This window comes from Hemiscyllium ocellatum, chromosome 19, assembly GCF_020745735.1.
Source record: "Hemiscyllium ocellatum isolate sHemOce1 chromosome 19, sHemOce1.pat.X.cur, whole genome shotgun sequence".
Classification (NCBI taxonomy): domain Eukaryota; kingdom Metazoa; phylum Chordata; class Chondrichthyes; order Orectolobiformes; family Hemiscylliidae; genus Hemiscyllium; species Hemiscyllium ocellatum.
The window spans coordinates 22863615-22877919 of record NC_083419.1 but is presented as its reverse complement, the minus strand read 5'-3'; the positions used below and the strand labels follow the sequence as shown (position 1 = coordinate 22877919).

General features: G+C 39.4%; 1 protein-coding gene across 1 annotated transcript in view; it reads right to left on the bottom strand.

Moving 5' to 3' along the window:
* LOC132824902 (ras association domain-containing protein 9-like) overlaps nucleotides 1-9605 on the bottom strand; it is a 53521-nt gene extending 43916 nt beyond the window's left edge. The window contains exon 1 of the transcript XR_009645724.1: nucleotides 9522-9605. The gene's annotated coding sequence lies outside the window, so the exon portion shown is untranslated. The remainder of the gene's footprint in view (nucleotides 1-9521) is intronic.
* Between the last annotated feature and the right edge of the window lie 4700 nt (nucleotides 9606-14305).

Sequence of the window (14305 nt, the reverse complement as noted above, 5' to 3'; positions counted from 1 at the left end):
ACAGGGTTGATCTAGATAATGCTGTTCATGTAGCATAGATAGATGTCCAAAAGGTGTTTGATACAACAGATGAAAAAACGTTAGCATCCATGGAATAACAGGCACTGTGGTAAAAGTGGATTAGAAAACTGACTTCCAAAGCAGTGTAATGCTGAATGGCTATTTTTCAAGCTGCCGCAAACTTTATAGCGAGGTCCGTTTAGAGTCAGTATTGGGACTCTTATATTTCATGATTTATCTAATAATCTAGATCTTGGAGTGCAAGGGACAATTTCAAAGTTTTGTGGGTGATTAAAAATAACTTGGAAGGTTAATATATGTGAGGAGAATAGTATAGAACATCAAATGGACATTGATAGCAGATGAAATGGGTGAATAGACAGATGGCAGATGAAGTTCAATGTGCAAAAGTGTGAGGTATTACATTTTGGCAGAAGCACAAACATGAAGATAGAGTACAAAGTCAAGGGTACTACTCTAAAAATGTGTAGGAGCAGGGAGATCTGGGTGCATAAGGCATTTAAGGTGGCAGAACAGGTGCAAACAGCAGTTAATAAAATACTAATATCTTATGATTTATTAATAGTGTCATTGAATAGAGGGACAGGGAGGTTAAGTTGAATTTATAAAATAACAGTTTGACAGCAACGTACACAATAACAGTATTGTGTACATTTCTGAGTGCCTGACTTTAGGAAGGACATATATGGATTGTAGGGGTTGTTCCAGAGATGAGAAAGTTCATTTAAAAAGATAGTCTGGAGAAGATGAGACTATTTTCCTTGGAGAGGCAGGGGCTGACAGAGATTGGGTTGAAGTTTTCAAAATTATGAAGTGGCTTAGACAGAAATAGACATGGAGAAACTGTTCCAGCTCATGAATGGATCAAGAATGAGCTGGCACAGATTTAAAGTGAATTGCAAAAGAAGTAAACATGTTGCGAAAAAACACTTTTTCACATAGCCAGTGGTTCAGATCAAGAATGCACTTTCTAGAAGAGGAGATCAATCAAGGTATTCAAGAGGACATCATATGATTAATCAACAGAAATAACATGAAGTGTCACAGGTAAGGGCAGCAGAATGGCACCATCATGTTGACCAGACAGCTGGTGCAGATCTGACGGACTGAATGGCTTCCTGCACTAAGCAGTTCTGATTTTAATTTTCCAACACGCAATTGCTAAGTGTACTTGCTAAACTTGTCCTAGCATTACGCTGATAGTCTTACCACCTTCATGACTGTCCATCCACATATAACTCTATTTAGAAAAAACTTACAGCATTCCCTATTTTCTAATCTTTCTCATTCTCATCAGAAAATGAAGAGAAAGTAGAGAGCGGCATACAGTTAAAATAAAAACAAAACCTATTTACTGAAATATAAGCCCAAAAATGCTCAATCTACCAACATTAAAAGCAGAAAAGACAGGCTACCACTTCAGATGGATATTAATCAATTCTAAACAAAGAATGTCCACCCAAAATATCAGAGTTCGTTTTGCATATGTTCATATCTCCTCATCAAATTATAGACTTTTACAGACCATTTTAATAACCTATTAAATGGCAAAAATTGGTTCATTGCACTAAGTTCCATGTGGCCATTTTATTACTGGTATCTAAGCTATACATGTGAGCCACTGCTTCAGGCTTATATTTTACATCTGCTATTTTAGTCATTTCAGAGATAGAAATTGATCTTGTTGCACCCACTTTCCACATGGCTAGAATGACTAATTTTGGAATGTAATGTTGTATACTTGTTCTGTGTCTATTTTTTTTAATGCAAACATTCTGCTGGCCACCTAGAACTGGTGGTTACTTATATAAAGAGCTGCCTAATATCCGTTTTTGATTTAGTTGCTAAAATTAGTTGCCTATCATTGGAACAAGCACCCAGACCTCCTCCACTTATTTGGATTAGTGGCTTACACTAGTAATTCGTTTTTTTTAACATCAGTATTCATTGCTGTGAATTCCATTCATCCACAACACCCATATCACACCATCACACAATGTCACTCTATTATTCCACCCATCACAACTCTATTGTACATCTCCTTATCAAATTATAGACTTTTACTGACCATTTTAATAACCTATTAAATGGCAAAATTGGTTCATTGCACTAAGTTTCATGTGGCAAAAAGGACTAATTTTAGGTCACAGTGTTGCATATCTATTCTGTGTCTGTATTTTTTCTGTTACAGTTTTTGTAAAGCCTATTTTTCAGGCTTTTTGGTGGTCATCTAAAACAGGTATCTTTGTCAAAAAGATGTGGAGATAGATATAACGCTTTTTGCAATGTTCATCTCAAGCACTTCTGTGATGCGGGACTAGGTGGTCCACAGTCTGTTCCCAGGGATGCACAGGCAAACATCAACTACACCCAGAGGGCAACTAATTTTGTGAAAATTACTTGTAGGTATGCCTGAAATCTACTGGTCTTCCAATGCAAAGAGTTGTCTTCTGTTGAATGTTGCAGGCTGGTCCATTCCAAGGCTCAGGACTAGGTCCTGAGGGAAGCTTTAAAATTCAAGGGTGTTGCCACAGAAGCACAAACGGGAAGGTCATAGTCTAAGGTCTTCCAGCAGTTGTACATCAAGAGGCTGGAAACTGTATAACACCTTGCTCAGGGCCTTACAAAGAATGTACATTATGAAAAATCAAGATAATCGAAAATGTATTGAAGTTACTCAGAATGGAACATGGTGTATGGAGAAAAAATTACTTCTGCTCCATTTTTGGTAATTTTGAATTTGAAATATCTTGCTTTTGGGCCATATAGCTGACATGGAATCTATGTTGTCAATAGTAAGGCAATTGAAAATAAATTGTGTGGAACATGCTGTCTGAAGACAATTCGAACATCATTGCAGACTCTGTTGCATTTAAGTTCAAATGTTTTGTGATGTATTAACAGTATTTTTGGAGGAAAAATAAACTTGCCTTCAGGTCACTGGCAACAATGACAAGTTCCTTGGTATTCATATCTTCAAACAGTGCAGATGCCATGAGAAGCAGCATGGGTTTGGTTGGCTTGTCTATACATTTTGTGTCTGGCTTCAGATGGATTCAAAATGGCTTTCACCACACGCCCCAAACTGTTTCTGAACACAGAAATAGTGTCCAGCTAAATTTCTCCCCTTAAATCTTGTAATTAATTCAAAGATAATAATTTTTTAACAGTGGAAATTCTTAAAATCATAGAATTACACAGTACAAGGATACCATTCAACCCATTGCTCCTGAAAGGAAGACCTAGCTAGTCCAATTATTCTGCCCTATTTCCATAGCTCTTTAAATTCATTACTTTCAATGTATATCCAGGTCTGTTTTGAGACCTCCTATGGAATCTACTTCCACTACTCACCCTGGCAGCACATTCCAACTCCAAACAATTCTGAGTGCAGACTTTTCTCCTCATCTCACTCCTAGCTCTCTTGCTGACAATCTTGAAATTGACATACCAACTGTATAAGCATAATATCTTTCATTACACTGTCAAAAGTGTGTATAACATCGAATTCCTCAATAAACGTCACCTGCTAATCTTCTCCACTCCAAGAAGAATAAGCTTAATTTATCTTTCCTTGCACCCAAAATCCCTCATTCTGTATCTGTCCAGTATAATCTTCTTTGAATTCTCTCTAAAGCTTTAAGTGAAGGTGCCCAGAACTAAACATTGTACTCCAAATGTGGAGGTACCATTGATTTGTGGAGGTATAGCAGCACTTCCTTGTTTTTATACTCTATGCATCCATTTATAAAGCCAAGGATTCTGCAAGCCTTCTTAGCAATTATTTCAGGGAATCATACATGTGATTCTGCATCAGTCACTCTTTACTGGTCTTTCTCTCAAAGCCTGCATTGTCTCTAGGTATTTATTCTATCAAAATGCATTGCCTTGCATTTCTCTACATTGAAATTCTGCATGGCCAATATGTCCCAAGTCCCTGAGCACAATTCACTATTGCTAGCTTCGTGTCATCTACAAATTTAGAGATTTTGCCCTCAGCATCCATATCCAAATAATTTATAGAAAAAGCAAGGGTCGCAATACTGATCCCCAGGGAACACCACATTTAACTCATCTCCAATCTGAGAAATACCCATCAATATCAACCGTCTGTTTCCTATCTTTTAGCCATATTTCTAATCCATGCTGCCAAGCAGCCATCAATCCCCAAAATTAATAAATATGACAAAAAATGTAGATATAAAAAGAAATACATGCAATGATGCTGAAAATCCAAAATAAAAATGTTAAACAGCAAACACATACACATAAAAGCAGAGTAGCTGCTTAACTGAAAGTACTCAAGTCAGCTTGTTTAACTGGACTGACTAAAACAAAAATAAAAACGAAAACAACAAGCCAGAGGTATAAAACGTTATACTAATTGCAATAAGCAGCTACTCGGTTTAAAATAACCAAACTTACAATTGTGCAGTATTTTTCACAAATTCAATATGTTAATGCAGGTATACAAATAATGAAATATTTTTGAGTTGTAGTCACTGTCAAAATACAATAAATGCAGCTGCCAGTTGTGTCAAACAACATCACACAAATGGTAATGAGCAGAGAATCTGTTTTACTGCTGCTGACTGAGTAATAAATATTGGCTGGAAACTTGGAAGAATTATTACTTGAAAGAAGCTTTCCTTCACAATAGTGTCACGTTATCCACTGTGTTTACTTTAACACAAACCTTAGCCTAATATCTCATTGAAAAATTACACCTCCAACAATGCAATATTCCTTCAGTGATGTAGTGAAGGAGCAGCATTTCAATCTGTGCTGCAATGTGTAGAGCACACCTCAAACTTAACAGCCTTCCTATAGAGAAGCAAGCATGCCAGCACTGAGCCATGGCTCTGATTTATTGGAAAAAGCTGAATGTATTAGATGTCTAAGTTGCTATTTATTTCACTCTACAATACTTTAAGTTGAGGGTCAAACACAGCAATACATGTTCAAATATGGCAAATGAAAGTCAATACTCTTTCCTAAAACTGCGCAAATATTTATTAGGCAGATGTGTGTTGGAAAAAAAAGCAAGTGTTAATATGATCTGTTGATTAGCAAAGATAAACTATTATTTTACAATGGTTAGTTTTTGTGCAAGTACACACATGGATTGTTTTGCCTATCTAGAATAAAACATTCACATTTTTCTTTTTCTTAATAGATAAGACACATGGATGTTTTATTGTTCTGATGTGTCTATTTCTTAGATGGCTTCTGGGAGTTCCCAAACTTATTTTACGATCAGCAGTTTTGTGCAAAGAAATGTTGTTGCACGAAAGATATCTCGGTAATTCATGCAGCAACATTGTTTTGCAAAAATAATTGCTAAATGTAACCAACACAGTAGGTTCAATTCCCAAACCAGCTGAGGCACAACACCTCTCCTTCCTGAGGTGGCTTAGGAAATCCAGCATGTCTATAAGGACCCTCACCAATGTTTACAGATGTACCATAGGAAGCATTGTATTTGGGTGCATACTATTTGGGTCTGGTTTGGCAACTCCTTGACCCAGGACCATAAGAAACTAGAGAAGGTTGTGTGCACAGCCCAGATTATCACAGAAGCCAACCTTCCATCCATGGACTCCATTTACTTCTCATTGTCATGGAAAAGGGGCCAACATCAAAGACCCTCATAATGCTCTCCTACAACAGTCAGGCAGAAGATCCAGAAGCTTGAACACATGCACCAACAGGTTTGAGAATAGCTTCTTCACTGCTGGTTTTGGATTAAGTTTAAAATCATACAACACCAGGTTATAGTCCAATAGGTTCATTTGGAAGTGCTAGCTTTCAGAGCGCTGCTCCTTCATCAGGTGGCTAGTGGAGTAGGATCATAGGAGACAGAATTTATAGCAAAAGATCAAAGTGTCAAACAACTGATGCGATATTGACAAACTTAGATTGCTGTTAAGTCTTTCATCTTTTTGAATGGGTTACAGGTTTCGATTCATTAATATGTAAATGCCAGAACTTCTTTCAAGTCACATTCCCAAGATAACAAGGTTTTATTTAAAAAAAGTGACATCTCAGCTCAGACTAAGCATAAAAGCTGTGAGGTTATAGTCTATATGTATTCCAATCTTGAGTCTGACTGGTTCTATTTCCAAAGTAGGAATTCATGAACTGTCACATAGATTGATTGCCTACAGACTGTGTGCTTTTTGAACAAAATAGAGTTATCTGCAAATATAATTGTGCAAATGCAAATTCACCCCATAGACTTATATGTGTATGTGGGCAGCGCGGAGAAGAGGGAGGGAGAGAGAGAGAAAGAGAGAGAGAGAGTGTGTGTGTGAGTGTGATGGAGTAAATGCCTGTGAGAGGATATGCACATGATTGTGAGTGTGGGGATGTGTGTCTATGTGTTCCTGAAAGATAGCGTGTGTATCAGAGAGGGTCTGCATGAGTGTGTGAGTATGTAAGAGTGTGTGTGTGTGTGTGCTTGTGTGTGAGAGTGTATAGTGTATTGGGATCACCTGCAGTGTTACATGAACCCAAGGTCCTGGTTGAGGCAATCCTCATGGGTACTAAACTTGTCTGTTAGCCTCCACTCAGCCACTCTGCTTTGCTGCGTATCCTGAAGTGCACCTTGGAGGATGGTCACCTGAAGATCCAAGGCCAAATGTCCCTGACCACTTAGGTGTTTCCTGACTGGGAGGGAACAACCCGGTCTGGCAATTGTTGTGCGATGTACATTCATCCATCGGGGAACACTTGAGAGCTCCATAGTCAAGAAAGCCGAGCAGCTTCTCTACTTTCTGTGCAGGCTGAGGAAAGCCCATCTCCCAACAGCTTCCCTCCCCTCCCCAATCCTCACCACATTCTACAGAGGGTTTAATGAGAGTATCCTGAGCTGCTGCATCACTGCCTGATTCAAGAATTGCACCGCCTTGGATCATAAGATCCTACAACGGATAGTGAGGACCACTGAGAAGACCATCAGGGTCCCTCGTCCCTCCATTACAGACATTTACACCACACACTGCATCTGAAAGGCTAAGAGCATTGTGGAAGACCCCACACACCCTCTTTCAAACTCTTCTCCATCCTGCCATCTGGCGGAAGATACCAGAGCATTCAATCTCCCACAGCCAGACTGTGTAATAGTTTCTCCCCCCAAGCCATCAGGCTCCTTAACACAGTATGATCGGACTCTTTCCCATCTGAAATTCTTTGCACGACTTTGAATTGCTGCTAGAAAAATGTCTATTATTTATTATTCTTCTATTATCCTGTAATTTGCCCCTTTTGCACTTCTTATGCACTTTATGCCATGTGCTATTCTGTAGCTTGTAATGTCCATGTAGTACCCTCGGTCCTGGAGGAATGCTGTCTTATTTTTACTGTATCAGTTGTACATGGTAGAAATGACAAATAAAAAGCTACTACTACTATTACTACTATTTTATTTTGTTCAAAAAGCACACAATCTGCAGGCAGACAATCCATGTGATATTTTATAAATTCCTACTTTGGAAATAGAACCTGTCTGACTCAAGTTCTAACCTCACACCTTTAATGCATTGTCTGAGCTGAGATGTCACTTTTTTATATAGAAACTTATCTCAGGAATGTGATTTGAAAGAAGTTCTGGGATTTATATATTAATAAATCAAAACCTGCAATCCATTCTAAAAGATGAACGACTTAACAGCAAACTAGGTTTGTTCAATATATTGCATCACGTGTATAACATGATGATCTTTTGCTATAAATTCTGTGTCCTATGATCCTGCTCCACTAGATACCTGATGAAGGTGCAACGCTCCAAAAACTTGTATTTCCAAATAAACCTGTTGGACTTTAACCTGGTCTTGTGTGATTTTTAATTTTGTCCACCCCAGTCGAACACTGGCATCTCCACCTCATTGTTGGACTAATGAATGGACTCTCTAACTTCAAATAATGTTGATCTTGTTCATGTCTTGCTCATGTCGATCTTGTTTCATGCATCTACTGTTCAGTGTAATCTGCATGCCTCATTCTGTCTAAGCCCCACGCTCTGTATGTCGTTGCTTACTATGATCTGCCTGTACTACCTGCAAACAAAGCTTTTCACTGTACTTAGGTAGACGTGACTACAATAAATCAAATCAAATCAGGTCATCATGAAGGACTCTCTTCCTCAATCTCTCCCCTCAGGTTAAATGGTCACTAGTCATCTCTCTCTCATGAGAGAGCAGTCCTCTGGTCTACTTAGAGTATGGCAATTTTATATTGGTAATTTCAGTAAATTGAACATTTACCTCTGCATCTGCATCGTGTGAGTACCTTCACTTCTCTAACTTTGTAACAATGCATCTTATGATGAAAGCCCTTGGCTCCAGCTTCCAGCAGCATGATTTAGATATTTTTACCCTTACCCCACTTCATGTTAATAGGGTATCTAGAAGCTTCTGAATGTTAGGTCTAATGACTTATGGCCTCAATGAAATTCGAACATGAATAGATGGATCAGGAACAGGGAAGTGAAATGAGGTTAAATTCAAATTGGATAGAGGGAGAATGAGAGAATAGATTATGAACGACACAAAAAGCAGAAATAACACTAAGGCCTTTAAAACAAACCTTAAGAAAATGCCTCAGGGAACAAGTTACTACTTGTACGATCAAGTCTCCATGGCCTCATTATTTACTCCAGACTGGTCGGCCTGCCAGGACAATAAATCATATCACGAACACCATTCTTTGACATGGGGCGACGAGCCCCAAATGACTGAGCTGAATTTGTATTGACAACACAGATGCAAAACTTTGGTGAGTCACTGTATAAGGCCGCGGGGCCGGGGGTGGTCATTCTGTCAGCTCTGGCAAAACTGTGCCCAGTAAGTTCTGGGGATTCCGAACTCGTGACGTATGAGTTTACCTTATCTCTAAATTGCCTTTTTTTAAAAAAAGTATAAAGTGCGCACTGTTATTTTGTCAGCAATTTCTGAGTTTATGCACTCATTTTATCAAACCAATTTCGCAAGAAGTAGAGATTGCCGTTAAAACTGAGATTAGCTGCAGTATGTCCAGGCGCCGTGGTAGTGACTCTACTTCTGGAACAGAGGCACAGGTTCAAATCAGTGCTATAAGAGGTCGAGTATAAATCTGTACAAAAAGCTCTGTTATTCACTACAGAAAGGATTGTTGACACTTTTGCAAACAGCAAGCTAGACTGAAGTCTTACTTTACATTAGACTGCATAACCTGTGTTTAACGCGGATGGCTGAAATTTCGATCCTTTTTTAGATTCCTTACAGTGTGGAAACAGGCCCTTCGGCCCAACCAGTCCACACCGACCTCCGAAGAGTAACCCACCCAGACCCATTTCCCTCTGACTAATGCACCTAACACTATGGGCAATTTATCATGGCCAATTCACCTGACCTGCACATTTTGGACATTTAAAATAGAACATAAAGGTGTCCATTGCTTAACTGCTCCTCTATAGCCTCACAGATACATAAATTGGCCGTCAGTGCACACGATAATCTTACCCTGTTAATTTCGGCCAATTTTAGTTACTCCTTTCAACGGAGAACGCTTGACTTCTGCGACCAAGATTCCCGGAAAGTCTCTTACAAATGAAAAAAAAAATTCCATTGCACCGATGGTTTACTCATTAATTGTGACCCTGCGGATGCCGGAGATGCCGAGTGAGTGGCTTGGCACAATGCCACGGCTAAAAAACCTCCCACCTGTTTCAAAAACAACATTCACGTTTTGGCCAGAAATCCTCGGAGTCCGGCAGGAAAGTCCATCATTTCAAATCGCCTTATCGATTCAGGAAATGTACGTTGCGAAGCCAAATATTGACCACATGCAAACGAAAACAAAAAAAAATGTAATCGTGTAGTTGTCAGTTTAAAGGACATTAATCTCACATTCCGATTTAAAAGTGAGAAGCCAGCGTTTAGCAATGACTCTGGAGTGTTTGAGGAAGACTTGATTTTAACCGCATTATACTGCACTCCATTGCACTTCCCTAATCTGCGTGTGTATAATTGCTCGCGATAGATTTGTATGTATTTTTAAAACTCTGGTGCCAGTGAAAGTCAGCTTGTGGAAAGCGAATCTCGTGTGTTTGTTGTTGGTAACCAAATTGAAAGGCGAGTTGGTAGCGGTGAGTTTGTATTCCCCAGTCTCACTCTAGTGGCCTCTGCTGGAGTTAATCTGTGTGTGCCTTTTGGGTGAGAACAGCCAAGATAGATATGTGCAACCGGCAGTCAGATTCCTGGCCTGTTTCCCACGTACATTCTGGATCAGTGGTGCTGGAAGAGCACAGCAGTTCAGGCAGCATCCAAGGAGCAGCGAAATCGATGTTTCGGGCAAAAGCCCTTCACCTGAGATCAGGACTCTTGTTTAATTCTGGTAGGGGAGAGAGGAAGAATTGGGAAGCGGAATTGCAGATAGCACATTACTCCACAGTGCAGAAGTTCATAGCTGGGCCTACCGTCTGAAGGATACATGGCCTCAGCCAGGGTTGGGGGAGGCAAAGAAGAATCCACATCTTCATTATATCGAGGTCCCAGCCCAGTTATTTCAAAACCTGGACTATTCTATCGCCTGGGTCAAAATCCTGGCATTCCCTCCCTAATGGCATTTTGGGTAGACTGCAGCGGTTCAAGAAGGCAGATCATCAGCACCTTCTCAAGGGCAACTAGGGATGGCAATGAATGCTGCCTTTTCAGTGATGCTCATGTCCCCGGTCAGCATGGATGAGTTGGACTGAAGGGTCTGCTTCTGTGCTGTACATCTCTGACACTTTGGCGCTAAATAAATAAAAAAAGCACAATATGTCTAATATGCCTGAAATATCCCCAGCTTCCAAATTAAGAGGGAAGATTCCTCAACACAAATGACCCTGCTCCCACTTAATTACCTTTACCTCGCTTCCTTCCAGAGTCATAACCCATTCACTAGTGACCAGGGGCACCGACCCCAATGAAAGTGACCAACATTTGGCAGTAGTTTGAATGCCTTTATAGTCTGTATTGAACAGCTTCCAGCCAAAACAAACTGCACAGATTCTTTCCTTCAAACACCTGGCAAAAAAGCTTAGGTTTGACAATGCGTACTAATTGTAGGATTCAAATATCTTGTGGTTTCATCAAGCATGTATATGAATCTCCACTAGTAAAATTAGTTAGCAATTACACCAAAATATGTATTTGATGGTTTCCCCTAGTTTATCAGCAATTCCACAAAATACATGAAATAAAATTACTTCATGAAATGGTAATGCATAAAATGGTCTTAAGAATCCCATAAGAGAATAATTTTATGTATCAAAGCTATAACATGATGAAATGAGGAAAAGATAGATATTTTTAAAATGAATGATGGTCAATCAATATTCTTTAGGATATGACATAATGCTATATCCATTTTCCGAGGAGCACAGTCCTGAGACAGCACTCATGTTAGTTGTTTCACATCCTACAAGGTATGTTAACATATTGACGCTTTGCATCCCAGGCATTGCACGAATTCTCACTCTCTGTGGTTGCAGGATCTGGACACTGCAGTAGCCAATTAAGTCAATGCATACCCCAAACAAAAGAAGAAAACAGCACAGCATCAGGAGTAGAGAATGTAAGAATCCCAAATTTAACACCAGGTGAAGAGAAAACAATGGCAATTATTGATTTTGACTCTGACCTGGTAGATGGGCACAGAGGTTAGGATTTATTGTGCAAATCTCTGAAGTCATAATAATACATGCCTATTAATAATAACAACTTACATTTATATATCAGCGTTAGCATAGCAGAATAACCCAAGGTGCTTCAGAGATGTGTAATCAGGCAATAACAGACACAGTATTGGTGAGTGCCTATTCACATTGGGTTTCTCCCTCTACCAACCCAGAGATACTAACGTGAGTACAGATATTGTAAATGGGGAAATAACATTGACAAGATACAGAGCACAAGGATGCTGTAAAATTCAAATGTAGAAGTGAGCCTTTGGTAATTGAACAAAGCAGTGAGACATATCTGTTCTTTGTTCTAAAGCCATGAAATGGAGGCATTATGCAGATATAGATCTTAAATAACCTGCCAAAAAGGAATGGATGCCAGCAGAACATTAGACATAATGGGTGAGATACCCCAATTTTTTTACCATTCCAGATGGATACCACAAATTGTTATGTATCTGAGTCAGAAGGAATGACTGGCTCCACTTCTTTATTCACCCTCCACCCTTGGTCACAACAAGAATAATATAAAAGAATTCCCTTCCCTTGTGGATATCTTTCTTCCAGACTTAATGAATTTATGTTTCAAAAGAAGCCAATTGAGTCAAATAAAAAGTGAGTTCATTAGTTACTAAACAGAAGAATGAATAATGTTGCAACACATGTATACAAATATTAGAAATGAGAAGTGAGCTAAAAAAAGGTTAAATTTAAATAAATATGGTTCAGTTATGTTGGATGTTACATTGACGTTCGTAATTAAGTAGTTATTTTTAAGGTTCTTGACTTTGTAGATGAGCTGAAATTCATTTGTCCTGTTCACGTTTTGATGATGACTAACTTCCAGCACTTAGAGCGATGTTTCTATTTGCTCTTTATCTGCAGTGCATTCTCATTTCATCACTAATGCAGAAATAGATTTTAATATATAAAGCAACAAACACGCAAATAAATTCTGATAACCCTGGCCAATATCATCTTTTAAGTTCTGACTTGGTCTCTTTAAGTTCTGGAATTGGATTTGATTTCCTGGAAATGTAGGTGATTTTTTTAGATGGTATGGTTGAAGGAACAATTTCCAATGGAATACCTGGCATTCTGAGCCTTTTTTTCTGTCAGGATCATGGCTACTGTGTTGAAGTTTGGGACCATTTTTGACAGAGTTCACACACTCCTTGAAATTCATGATTTCATGTTTTCTTGTGGGAATGGGAAACTCTTGTTTCTTCCTTCATAGCCCTGGTCGATATTCATCTTTGAGCCAACATGTGTCTTTGATGGATCACCTGAGGCCTTAGTAAGACTGACCATTAGGTCAGCTGACTGTATTTACTGAAGGAGAATTTCCAGTTGCTCTAAGTAGATTTCCCAGTGTCACTGTGTACTAGGGACTTGGCAAGGCACACTACACACCTAAATAATTCAGCCTCTGTTTGCTTCATCAGCAGTTGAACACTGGCTGGGGGAGCTTGGAGCCCAAACAAGGCATAACAAAACATGACAAAACCTGTCCAGAGTTATGTCGGTGGAGATATCCTTTGCACAGACAGTCAAGGAAACCTACCAATATCCCTTGAGTAAAACTATCTGAGTAATATAGGCTGCTTTGAATACAAAACCTTTGCAATTTTCTAGCCCAGGTGTGAAGTAGGAGTCAGCTCTGGTCACTGCATTGAACTTTATTGAAGATCCTTTTGAAGTTGTCTGACCAGAGGACACACATAACTGGGAGCTCCTGCTGCTGGGCTCTAACAGTTAGTGGCCCAACATGTAGTTAACCTCATATCAAGCCTTTCTAGGGATATTGCCTTATGAAGGGGTCATTCCCATAGCCACATTATGTAGAGCTAGGAAGCTGCAGCTTGGTTTGTCTCACCATAAGCCTTTTACTGCAGTGAGTAGTCTTTTCAAATCTGTTCACTGTTGGTGAGTTAATAAGTGAAATAATTGCACCAATGCCAGTGTCCCCTCATCAAGTCACCCTTTATTTACTTGTGCACATTACACTGGCTGTGGCCAGCCAGCTCAGAATTAGTCCCCTGAACTGAGGAGATTCTAAATCTCTTGGTTTTATTTTTTTAAGAAAACAGACAAGGAAACTCTCTTCCCCCACAGTACACTGGCTGTGCGACCAGCCAGCTTGGAGTCTGTCCTCAACTGAGGAGATTCTAAATCCCCTGGTTTTTTTCTCTGAGGAGATTCTAATCTCCTGATTATATTGGTCAGCCAGGGCTCTCCAGATTGGCCTAGGTTAACAATCCAAAGCAACAAACCCGTAGTCAATGAGTCAACCTGGTTTCAATCACTACAATAAGGAATCTACATCTGTTGGCATTTCTGCACTGGTTAATCAGCTATTAGGGTATTCAATGTGAGCCTCAATCCATCTCCATCCAAGCCACTCCCACTGATACCTAATCCTTTAGGTCTGGCCATGGGATAAATCTGTTATCTGCTTGTCCCCCTTCACAGTGGTAGTATTGCTTTATCATGTTATCATGGTCTTTGCTTTCTCTTCCAATGTGGCATATCAATTAAATTATTCACTTCCTTGAGTTTCTTGGCTTCTCCACGAGACTA